Source organism: Siphateles boraxobius, unplaced genomic scaffold, assembly GCF_051911475.1.
Source record: "Siphateles boraxobius isolate OS27281-9 unplaced genomic scaffold, OSU_SipBor_1 52, whole genome shotgun sequence".
Lineage (NCBI taxonomy): Eukaryota > Metazoa > Chordata > Actinopteri > Cypriniformes > Leuciscidae > Siphateles > Siphateles boraxobius.
In genome coordinates, this window is record NW_027509164.1 from 1,487,501 (window position 1) to 1,498,441 (window position 10,941).

Genomic DNA, 10,941 nt, shown 5'->3' on the forward strand with positions numbered 1-10,941 from the left:
CTAAGCACTACTTGATATAATTTTAGCTAATCAATTGCATATTGAATCAAAATGTATTCTTATCAATTAAAATTAAAATTTAATATTTGTTAATACTTGCTTTAATTTCAACTGTAGCCTTAAATTAATTAAGTATACCCTTGTATTGACAAGTTACATCTGAGTACCCTTTAAGATTTATTTTAAAGTTATTTTTAGTTCTAATTTTTTCCTTCATGAATTGTCTTAATTCCCATTATGCTATATTAATTGTTAACATTATTTTAGTTTCTTTTCTTAATTAGTCATTATCATTGTTTTCTATGTTGTTTTATGGTGGGGTTATTATTAAGTTGCTACTGAATCTATTCAAGGGCTGAACATTCAATCATAGGAAAGTTGGTTGATGTTGACTATTGTTTGAGCTTGTACTCATCTCTGTTGATTCTCTTTTCTTTGCACAGTTCCTCTCATTACTGTGTTTCTGGTTAAGTTTGTCTTTTCTTCCATTCATGATTTGATCATTCTGTTAACCTTGTCATCAATCATTACATCTTTCACCAGGGTGTCTCCAGTGAGTCGTTCGTTGCAATGGACTCTTTCTCTCATTGTCAGCATGTCCTTGATCCTTCACTTCAGTTGTGGTGGGTTGCTGAAGTCAGTTGGTGTATTTTAAGTTGAGAGGCATGGACTCAAATGTCACTCTGTTGATCACTTCTTCTGAAATTACAAAGCACAGTTACTGATTCTTTTTGTTAGACTTGTTCCAGAATCCTTCCTGGAATTGAGCTGCTGCTATCTGTAAATTAAAGCTTAATTATTTTTGTTAGTGAAAACAACATGTGATTTCAATCATCTGCTCATCTGTCCCATTGTCCTTCTCGATGTTACCTGTAGAAAGGTCATGTGGGCTGAGTGGTGTCCTTTCTGCTTTCATTAACAGCAGGACTTTAATCCATATATTCCTATTTGTTTTTCATAAATTTGACTTTTTATCATTATTTGCTACTTTTTGCATTTTTCTTACAATAAATTTCAATGTACTCTTATAATTAGTCAATTCAACTCAGTTATCTCTTTGTCTTGAGTTCCACTATCAACCCACTATTTATTAGGCATCTTGGACAATACTCAACCCACTTTGACAAAAGTTACAAGACAATATTTCATACTTTTGACAAAGATCAGCTCCATCACGATATGCTGCAAAGAAAGTCAGATATGTTATGCACTGCGCAAATGTGGCACTGTTTTTTCTCTTTTTATTTTTCTCTTTTCATTCTTTGTTTTTTCATGTTGTTACTTCAGTTCCTGACCAGGAAATTTAACCAAATCCATCCATGGTCATTATTTTATTGGGCAGAATTTGCCCTGTGGGCCCACATGTTAAATTTTAAATACAGCTGTATTGGCAAAATAATTGATTTGCCTTAGTGTCTCTTCAGACACAATCTCTCACTCATTCACACTCAGTGTCTCTCTCACACACACTGGCCAGCATACACTCTTACAGGTTGTGCTCTAAATGTGGCATCCTATAATTTTAGCCATAAGGTCTGATCAGGTCAACACAGCTATGTCAAACACTACTGAGAAGTGTCAATGATCATAAGGTTTAATTTAACACCGTTGTTATAATCCTTTTTTTATTTTTACAAATTCTAATAGACTAAGTATTTTAGAATAATAAGCCTGCCAATTGTAATTTTTCAAATACATTTTGTCATTTGTTTTTCCTATTCTTTTTTAGTTTTTTTCTCATGAGCTGCTTTAAGAAATTGGAGATCTCTGCATAATCTTGGATCCATGGCCAACAACATTTCCATCTCATTATCTCAGTTCTGACAGCATTTTTTGCGATTTCATAAGCTTGGACTTTTGGAGTAATTTTTTCTCCAATCTATATCTCTAAAAACTTATCAAAACAAAATGGAGTGACCAGTATCATTGTTTTGTAAACAATAATATTATTTGACATTTTGCGTCTATCTTTTTCTTTTCTACATGTAGCAGGGTGAAGTGTATCAGTGTTGGTTATTGGCCAGTGTCAGGTAAGAACATTGAACCTATCGGCAGTTAGATGTCAGGGTATAAAATGGGGAGGGTTGTTGTCATTTGGGATGCGTTGTCACCTGTACCGCCCCTTTCCGGAAGTTGCTACTTCTGAATGAGATCGTATCTGGAGTGCCGTCTCTGCGTTGTGCTGCTGTGCATGGGCTGTCCCTGGCTTTGAGGTTGGTGCGTTTACGATGAGGATTTTCTTGTTAATGGGATGGTTGCTTATTATCTCGAGTTTTTGTGTAGCTCATCAACGAACAAACTGCATGCTATGGTCAACGACCACGTATAGTACCACGTTGTCAACATTCGGTACGTACAAGAGGCATTTGCGCGGTTTGTTTCTTTTATTTTTTGTTTGTTAGTAATTCTGTTTTATGTTCGACAGGTTGAGTAACAATCAAGGGTTTCATCTGATTTACGGGACGAGATGCGTGTCTTTCTGTAACGCACTGCTGTCTTGCCTGGGCTGATTTGCGTCTTTTTGGTTGGAGCGAACTTGAACTCTCATAACAGCGAGTCGGGACGATTGCTCGCTGAGGCGTGAGCATTTATGTGGAAGCTTGTCCTCTCGCTGGTTTGCTCTGCTCTTTGAGTGTACGGCCGATTGAGGCCTGTTTGTTTCATTTTGATTTATTTCTTGTTTTGCTCCGAATTGTAATTTATATATTTTTTTGTTATTTGTCTTGTGCTCATTTCTGCGTATTTTGCGATATCATTTATTTTTCTTTTGTTTAGGCTTAAGTTTGGTTGAGTTACAAAACGAGACTGAAATTAATATATTGTTTTGTTTCTTATTTTTATTTTGTTTGTGAACTGAAGATTTCTTTTTTTTGGCGCTGGCTTTTGCCAGTTAATTAATGTTTATTGTTGGAGACTTTTCTTTTTTTTATAAACAGCGTGACGAAGAAAGTTTATATAGAGGAGGGGTTTAGCCGCTGTTTAACGGGGTTCACATTGAGTGCTGTGCATTGAGTGACCTGACTTCACCAGAGTGGGTGTGTAGATCTTAATTGTGTTGCATGAATTGAGGGTTACAGCAGGCCATCTCCCTTCCAATTAAACTTTCTTGTGTAATTGTTTTTTTTTTGTATTTATTTATTTATTCCGAAGTTTTGTGAAGTATTGTTTGTTTTCTTCCTTCTTTTTGACATGTGAATATTGAGCCATTGATGTTAATCTAAGTGTTGATTTTAACTTTTGTATTTGAATAAAGCTGCTTCATATTTGATACTCCCTGGCCTATGTCTCTCTGCTCACCCATTTCTTTTGGTTACGAACCTGTGTGCTCCCTGTTTCAGGGTGAAGTTCCCGGTATATACCGGGTGGCGTAGTCAACAATTATCTAATTGTTTCATACATTTCCCTCAAGTACCTGATGCAACTGGCCACATTTGGCGTAGTCGGCAGGGTCTCCATATTTTGGGTGAGCTTGTATTTTGAGACGTAGGTCTTGGAGTGTCTTTTTTGTTAGTATTGTATGTTGGGTATTGTATGTTTGATTGTATGTTGAAAGTAGTAATTTTTTTTTCTCTCTTTTTTTTCTAAAGGCAAGGCAGCAGTGTGTTATTTGTGAGTAAATCTCCTCTTGTTGAGTTTCCTTCGCAAGTGGTAAGTAGCGTAGCGATGGAAGGGGAGTTGCAAGAATTGAGGGAATTGGTGGCACAGCTAAAGGCTGATAATGAGAAATTGCGCCAAGAACGTGTATCTGCTCCATTGTTGTCAAATAATGCTTTTTCTAGTGTTGCAGGCGCTCCTGCTGCAGTGTCCCAGCCCATGAGTGCTGATGTCACCTCGGCTGAGAGGTTTGTGTTTGTACCTCGTGATCGGCGATGTCCAAAATTTAATGGCCGGACTGGCATCAGCATTGATGAATGGGTTGAGGAAGTACAGGCGTGTATGCGGGTGCGCCATCTTTCTATTGCCAATCAAGCATTTTTTTTATTTGACCATTTGGAGGGGGAAGCACGGGAGGAGATTAAGCATCGCCCTAGTGTTGAACGGGGGGATTGCGCTAAAATGATTTCAGCGTTGAGGGAATTATATGGCTGCTCTCAGTCATATGTGGCTCTGCAAGAGGCATTTTTTTCTCGTAAACAGCGTGAGGGGGAGACCCTATTAGAGTTTTCATTAGCTTTGATGGGCCTTTGGAAGTGGATATGCTCAACATATGATGGATAGCTCTTTACGCCGTGAGTTGAAACAATTGGTGCGTCGCTCGCCCTCCTCCAGTTTGCTGGAGGTCCGTAGTGAGGCTTTTAGATGGGAGAGGGAGGGGTTGCCCGGGGGCGATCGCCGTCGAAGTCAGTCGGTTCCGTTGGTTCCTGTCATGCAGTATGGGGTACAGGGCGGATCATCGTTAGATACTCGCGGTGCCTCAACGTTTGAGTTAAGTGAGTTAAGGGATCTGTTGAAGTCGCAGCAAGCCCAGTTAAATCAGCTCTCTAAAAGTGTGACTCAGCTTCAGATGGTAGCTGAGTGTAGTCAAGCACCTCGTGCACGTAGTCATTCTCCACACCCGCGGAATCACTCTTCTCGTGGCAATAGCATCATTTGTCGAAGATGTCAGCGACCTGGCCATTTTGCCAGGGAGTGTGACGGGGAACGTGTTCCTCCTCATCCTCCATCTTCTCGTATGGTCCCTCCTGTGGCTGGAGTTGGGCAACCTTTTGCACAGCAGTTGTCGGAAAACTAGCACCCGCCGGGCTGCAGAGTCACAGCTCGGTTGGGGTAGATGGCGGCTCAAATATTCTTCAGGGTTCTCGTTCAGTATCGTCTTTGATGTCATCGTGCCCCCATTTGGTAGTTTGTGTTGGTGGGGTTCAGGTGCCCTGCCTTATAGATACTGGCTCCATGGTCTCTACAATCACAGAGAGTTGCTTCTTACAAAATTTTGAACCATGGGGTCAAGATCGTCTTCGGTCATGCCAATGGTTGCAACTTCGTGCTGCCAATGGGTTGGACATCCCCTACATTGGGTATATGGAGTTGGATGTCGAACTCTGCGGCAGGTTAGTGCCGAAGTGTGGGGTGCTGGTTGTCCGAGATCCTCCTGGGGGCTTGTGTTCCCAGGCACCGGGAGTTCTGGGAATGAATGTTCTCAGCCGGTGCTACCAGGAGCTCTTTGGACAGCATGGCTCTTCTCTTTTTGAATCTCCCTCGTTAGTTCAGGTGCCCAGTATTGTAACAAAGGCATTTCAATATTGTCATGAGGTATGTTCCCAGCCTCATTCCATTCCCGTAGGTTCAGTTAAGGTACGCGGTCGTAGGGTACAGCGCATCCCAGGTGGCATGTTACAATTAGTTACGGCAACTTGTTCAAAGCAGTTCTTGCATGACACTGTGCTTTTTGAGCCCCCGGAATCTGGCCTTCCAGCTGGGTTGTTGGCTTCGCCATCGTTGGTGCAGGTAAATCAAGGTATTGTGTCAGTGCCAGTGGTGAACGTGGGAACCACTGACATCGTGCTTTACCCACGCACCCATTTAGGCACTCTAACTAGTGTTTATGTTGTCAGTTTACCATCAGGGGTCACAGAGGTTAAAACTGTTGCGGCTACCGTTAACATGCAGGTCTCCCAGGAGTTACCTACGGTTGAAGAACAGATAAGGACTACTGATTTGTCTGTGTTGTCACTTGATGATCAAGAACGTGTTCGGGCTCTGCTCTGGCAGTACCAGTCGGTGTTTTCTGCACATGAAGGGGATTTGGGGTGTACTACCCTGTTGTCACACGAAATCCCACTGTTGGATGATACCCCAGTTCGGCAGCGGTACCGTCGAATACCCCCGTCAGAGTATGAGGTGGTAAAAGCTCATATCAATATGTTGTTGGAGGCAAAGGTGATACGTGAGAGTTGTAGCCCTTATGCATCCCCTGGACGTCTTGTCAAGAAAAAGGACGGTGGTCTGCGCATGTGCGTAGACTACCGTCAGTTGAATGCTAGAACTAGGAAGGATGCGTTTCCTCTTCCTCGTATTGAGGAGTCATTAGATTCACTGACAGGGGCCCGTTGGTTTTCCACTATGGATTTGGCTAGCGGATACAATCAGGTCCCTGTCAGTGAGCAAGACCGGCCTAAGACCGCATTTTGTACACCATTTGGCTTATTCGAATGGAATCGCATGCCTTTTGGCCTTTGCAATGCACCTAGTACGTTTCAGCGTTTAATGCAGCGTTTATACGGTGATCAGCAGTGTCAGTCATTATTACTCTATCTTGATGATATTGTAATTTTTTCATCCTCAGTCGTACAACATCTGGAACGACTGGAGCTTGTTTTGAGTAGGTTGCAGTGTGAAGGTCTTAAGGCAAAATTGGAGAAATGCGCTTTCTTTCGTTCGGAAGTCACATATTTGGGACATGTGATTTCAGCCGATGGTGTTTCCACAGACCCCAAGAAGATTGAGGCGGTGGCCCAGTGGCCACAACCTACTAGTGTGTCAGAGCTTCGTTCTTTCTTGGGCTTTGCGAGTTATTACCGCCGTTTTGTGGAGGGGTTTGCTAAGTTGGCAGCCCCTCTACATCGGCTGGTTGCAGAGTTTGGGGGTACAAAGTCGCGTAAGAGAGCAGAGCCGGCTTTTGCCAGTGGCTGGACTACCCACTGTCAGAGAAGTTTTGAGAGTTTGAAAGGTAAGCTCGTTTCTGCCCCAGTGCTCAGTTATGCAAATTTTTCCCTTCCTTTTATTTTGGAGGTGGATGCTAGCCTGGGTAGGTTAGGTGCTGTCCTTTCGCAGGAGCAGGGTGGCAAAGTAAGACCTGTGGCGTATGCAAGTCGTGGCCTAAGACCCACGGAACGTAATATGTCAAACTATAGTTCTATGAAACTAGAGTTCTTGGCATTAAAGTGGGCAATGGCCGAGAAATTTAGGGAATATTTATTAGGCCATAGATGCGTGGTGTACACTGATACCAACCCCCTCAGTCACCTGACCTCGGCTAAATTGGGGGCGACAGAGCAGCGCTGGGCATCACAGTTAGCTTGCTTCGATTTTGAAGTTAAGTATCGACCGGGGAGGTGTAATAAGAATGCAGACGCCTTGTCTCGCCAGAATCCACCCGTGCTGGAAGTGGCAGGCAGCCTAGTTCCTGGTACAGTTGTTCCCGCTTCAGTACAGCAGGCTGTTGCTATACCATCGGCCCCTCTTGCAATTCAGGCTGTTGTGACTGCCTTACCGGGTCATTCAGTGGATCATATCAGGGCCCTACAAGCGGCTGACCCAGTAATTGGCGAGATTTTGGGGTTTTGGAGGAAGCAAGAGCTCCCTGGCTCTTGCTTGGAGGAAGCAAGAGCTTTACCGTCGCATTTTCCGTCCTGATGGTGGAGATGAGATTTTGCAAGTAGTTCTGCCTTCTGTGCTGCGGCGTGACGTTTTGCAGGGGTTGCATCAAGAACACGGGCACCAGGGCATTGAGCGCACTACGGAGTTAGTGCGCCAGCGGTGTTATTGGCCCAGTATGACAGCCGAGGTGGCACGATGGGTCCAGGAGTGCGAACGATGCCAAATGGCCAAGGACACTGAACCGGCTGCCCGTAGTTTTATGGGACACTTGTTAGCGTCCCGGCCAAATGAAATCTTGGCCATAGATTTCACGTTGCTGGAAGCCTCCCGTTCGGGCCTGGAGATCGTTCTTGTAATGACGGATGTGTTTACGAAGTTCACGCTTGCCGTCCCTACTAGGGATCAACGGGCCGAGACTGTAGCACAGGTGCTGGTGAGTGAGTGGTTCTACAAGTTTGGGGTCCCGGTACGACTTCATTCTGACCAGGGCCGCAACTTTGAGTCCTTTCTGATCCAGCAACTGTGTAAGCTTTATGGGGTTGAGAAGTCTCGCACTACACCATACCACCCGGCTGGTAATGGTCAGTGCGAGCGCTTCAATAGAACCTTACATAACTTATTGCGTACCTTGCCAGTTTCAAAGAAAAGAGATTGGGTGTCATGCCTCCCTCAGGTGCTCTTTTCATATAATACCACACCACACCAGGCCACAGGTGAATCCCCGCACTTCCTGATGTTTGGGCAGGAACCACGGCTCCCCATTGATTTCCTGTTGGGCAGAGTGTCTGAGCCAGTGGCAGGTGAGGTGCATGAGTGGATTATGGAACACCAGACACGGTTACAAGTAGCCTTTGATGGGGCGAGAGACCATTTAAAAGCAGCTGCCGATCGTCGGAAAACATCGTTTGATCTGCGGGTCCGTGACGCACCACTTGAGCAAGGGCAGCTGGTTTATCTCCGGGAATGTGGCAGGCAGGGACGACATAAGATTCAGGACTTTTGGAGCTCTGTGGTGTATAGGGTGATGGAAGCGCCTAGGGTAGGTGGCTCAGTGTATACTATTGCACCGGTGGACAATGTGGATAAGATCAAGCGGGTTCATCGGTCATTGTTAAAAGCCCAGGTTCAAGGTAGCCCTGTTCACATACCTTTTGTTGCTCCTGTAGTTGAACCAGAACTGAGTTTACAGGATAGTTACGATGAGGTGGACTTGTGGGTAGCAGTGCCAGAGTCGCCCCAGGCGACTGGATTCTCTGTCCCTTTGGAAAAGTCAGTTGTGGGTGAGAGATCGGGGGCTATGGATGGGCCAGGTTCTCCTTGCGAGGTGGGAATAAGTCAAGGGTTATCATCAGACTCGTCATCTCTGGATCAGCCGCGAGAGGCTGGGAATTTGCCTCGTAAGTCACGGCGGCCAACAGCTGGCCAACATTCAAATGTTTATCATTTGCCCAGGGCCGTGGGAGAAGTCACAGAACGCGTTAGGACGCCCTCTGGAGCAACGTCTAATGTAGTATTAGCCATTTTTAGGCCATGGGATTGATTCTTGGGGTCTGTGGACTAATCGTCGGGGCGACGATTTATACTGCGGGGGTGGAATGTAGCAGGGTGAAGTGTATCAGTGTTGGTTATTGGCCAGTGTCAGGTAAGAACATTGAACCTATCGGCAGTTAGATGTCAGGGTATAAAATGGGGAGGGTTGTTGTCATTTGGGATGCGTTGTCACCTGTACCGCCCCTTTCCGGAAGTTGCTACTTCTGAATGAGATCGTATCTGGAGTGCCGTCTCTGCGTTGTGCTGCTGTGCATGGGCTGTCCCTGGCTTTGAGGTTGGTGCGTTTACGATGAGGATTTTCTTGTTAATGGGATGGTTGCTTATTATCTCGAGTTTTTGTGTAGCTCATCAACGAACAAACTGCATGCTATGGTCAACGACCACGTATAGTACCACGTTGTCAACATTCGGTACGTACAAGAGGCATTTGCGCGGTTTGTTTCTTTTATTTTTTGTTTGTTAGTAATTCTGTTTTATGTTCGACAGGTTGAGTAACAATCAAGGGTTTCATCTGATTTACGGGACGAGATGCGTGTCTTTCTGTAACGCACTGCTGTCTTGCCTGGGCTGATTTGCGTCTTTTTGGTTGGAGCGAACTTGAACTCTCATAACAGCGAGTCGGGACGATTGCTCGCTGAGGCGTGAGCATTTATGTGGAAGCTTGTCCTCTCGCTGGTTTGCTCTGCTCTTTGAGTGTACGGCCGATTGAGGCCTGTTTGTTTCATTTTGATTTATTTCTTGTTTTGCTCCGAATTGTAATTTATATATTTTTTTGTTATTTGTCTTGTGCTCATTTCTGCGTATTTTGCGATATCATTTATTTTTCTTTTGTTTAGGCTTAAGTTTGGTTGAGTTACAAAACGAGACTGAAATTAATATATTGTTTTGTTTCTTATTTTTATTTTGTTTGTGAACTGAAGATTTCTTTTTTTTGGCGCTGGCTTTTGCCAGTTAATTAATGTTTATTGTTGGAGACTTTTCTTTTTTTTATAAACAGCGTGACGAAGAAAGTTTATATAGAGGAGGGGTTTAGCCGCTGTTTAACGGGGTTCACATTGAGTGCTGTGCATTGAGTGACCTGACTTCACCAGAGTGGGTGTGTAGATCTTAATTGTGTTGCATGAATTGAGGGTTACAGCAGGCCATCTCCCTTCCAATTAAACTTTCTTGTGTAATTGTTTTTTTTTTGTATTTATTTATTTATTCCGAAGTTTTGTGAAGTATTGTTTGTTTTCTTCCTTCTTTTTGACATGTGAATATTGAGCCATTGATGTTAATCTAAGTGTTGATTTTAACTTTTGTATTTGAATAAAGCTGCTTCATATTTGATACTCCCTGGCCTATGTCTCTCTGCTCACCCATTTCTTTTGGTTACGAACCTGTGTGCTCCCTGTTTCAGGGTGAAGTTCCCGGTATATACCGGGTGGCGTAGTCGACAATTATCTAATTGTTTCATACATTTCCCTCAAGTACCTGATGCAACTGGCCACATACAGAATAATTTGTCTCATGCTTTTAAGCCCTATAATTGTTTCATATAATAGCCCTCACTATAACAAATCCAGCCTCAGTTTGAACTATTTGGTGAGTTGAGCACCCACTTCTCTCTTTCAGTGTATTCTCTTTCTTTTTTATATGGCTGGACTTGAACCTACTGGAAAAGCAGAGAGGGTTAGTTTAGCAGAGAATATAAAGAATTGCTTATGAGACCAGTGAATAATCAGAATGAATAAAGTTAATATAATAACTAAATTTGAAGCAGTCTCTAGAGTGATCATCGGAGTTGCCACACCTGTGTTGCCCGTAAGGGAAGGGTTTCGGTCAGTTCTTCTGTTTTTAGATTATCAGTCTGTTGAAGCTTCTTGGCTGTCGCTCTGCATGTGTCGTCAGCCTAGCTGTCACTCAAGGCTTGGTGTAGTAGACTGTATATTGGCTCTGTTGTTTCTCTGCCCCTTCTCAGTTTGGGCTTTTGATAGATTTTGACACAGTTCTGCATCTCAGGATTTTCCTCTCGTCCTCAGGAAAAAGTCTCCAGTGAAATAGTGAAAGTTTCACCTTTTCCAGCATTAAACA